We start from the raw sequence: 2160 nt of genomic DNA, 5'->3' as shown, positions 1-2160 counted from the left end.
GCTCCTAATTGTTCAACCATGTCCACTGAAAGACTGCACAAATAAACATTTTGGGCAGCACAAGTTTGTCTGGAGGGTATTTTTTAAAGGAGAGACAGTTGATTGATAGGGATGAATATGGTTAAGACACAAGTTGTGCAAAACTCTCAAAGAACCACTAAAACTAATTTATGTTATATTATATTTTAGGCAGTCTTTGTGGCATAAAAGTAACTCCAGCACTAGGAAGAATGAAGCAAGGTCATGTATCTTGTGCTATCAAGTAAACTAAATTAGCTTTTTTAAAAACTGTCTTCCCAATAAACCAGAGGAAACCAGAACTTTTCCACCCATCCTGCTCACTAAATGGGCCTGAGCAGCCTGTTCCTGTAGCCTGAAAAAGGAGGGGGTTGGACCAATTAGCATAGTTTCTTCTAGATTAATTGCAGTCCTGCCTCCACATACCAAACATCAAGGCATATTTTGGGCCTTACTCTTCCACTAATTACAGTCCTTCAAAAATCGGATTTTTATCTATTGCGATTTTGTTTTGTTCCAGGTGACCTAGAACTCCTCCTGTCTCTGCCTCCCAAGTGCTGGCATTTAAAGCATGCACTGCCACACCCAGCTAGAGTCCTGTTTCTTAGCACCTGTCACAGCGGTCACTCTGTGAAGCAACCAGGACAGATGTTTCTCCCCAGCCAAGGTGAAAATACTTGCAGGGTCAAGTAGAAGCCATTGGGGCTTGTAATAGCGAGAAGTCTGATACAAATAGTCTTGGCTAAATATGCTTGCATAATTGTCTCAAGGTATCCTTGGAATATCCAAGAGGGCTGTTGAGAGCCTAAAGGAAGCCCAGCTGGCTGATTTGACTGTCAGTCCTTTTTGCTCAGACAGCCAGGGCAGCAAGGGAAAGTCTCACAGCTCTTAATTGGGGATCCAAATTGCTCCATTCCCACAATATCTTTGTTTGTTTATGGGGAAATTGATGCCAAGGGTGCTTACAAATGTCAATGCAAAGAACTCATTAATATTAATAAGGAGAATCTTTACAGTTGCTAAAGGGCAAGGACAGTGAGATGTCCCAGTGAGTAAAGAGAAAGGCATTTGATGCCAAACCTGACAACCTGAGTTCCACCCCTAGGACCCACATGGTGGAAGGAAAGAAACCGTTCCTGTAAATTGTCCTCTGACCACACACATTCTCTCTCTCTCTCTCTCTCTCTCTCTCTCTCTCTCTCTCTCTCTCTCTCTCACACACACACACACACACACACACACACACAAATGAGTGAATCGGAAAAGTTTACAATCAAATTATTGCCGTTCTCAAAGGCTATACACGCTGGATCCCTCTTCTCCTACCAGTGAGAGCCACAGAGATGTTTCTAAGCTCGGCTCTCTGAGGAAGAGAAGTGTCTGTCCTCTTTTGCCTGCCTGGCAGTAGCTGTTATGGCTCTATGGCCTCAAAGGATAAGTAAGTGCTCTGCTATACATGTCACCTCAAGATGTCTAAATCACATTCGTAGTCAATTCTTTATAGAGAAGAGGAACACCAAGGAAAAGAACCTTCTATCATCCTAAGCAGGGCCGGCCACCATGAAGGCATTTTGCAAAGCCTTACATAACCACTCCTGCAAACAACGGAGCAGAATAAAAAGTCACAAGTAGAGGCTTTTTTTTTTTCTTGGAAGTAGCACAGATGATGCTGTCTATGTTTTATTAGTTATAGAGATCTAAAACAAGTCTTGAATCAAAGGGAGTATGATTAGCTTAGACCTTTGGATAGAGGTGGATGAAATTACATTGAGGGTCAGCAGAGGCTTTTGCCACCCCAACCTAGAGCAGAGCTGGGTTTTGTATAATTCTTGGTCCCTGCCCCATTTCTGAGTGGAGCTTGATATAAACACTAAGCAACAAACCTCGCCTAGGAATATGTATTTCCAGGGCTCCTGGCCTGCAGCATTGATGAAAATGAGAGAACTTTGGTGAAGCTGCATGCAAGGCCCACTGCTTCTGCTAGAGAGGCTATCCCAAAAAGCTCTGGCACACGCTCCACTCTGTTCATAGCAGCCTTGTTTAGAATAGCCAGAAGCTGGAAAGAACCCAGATGCCCCTCAACAGAGGAATGGATACAGAAAATGTGGTACATTTACACAATGGAGTACTACTCAGCTATTA

This window comes from Mus caroli, chromosome X, assembly GCF_900094665.2.
Source record: "Mus caroli chromosome X, CAROLI_EIJ_v1.1, whole genome shotgun sequence".
Classification (NCBI taxonomy): Eukaryota; Metazoa; Chordata; class Mammalia; order Rodentia; family Muridae; genus Mus; species Mus caroli.
This window is presented reverse-complemented; position numbering follows the sequence as displayed.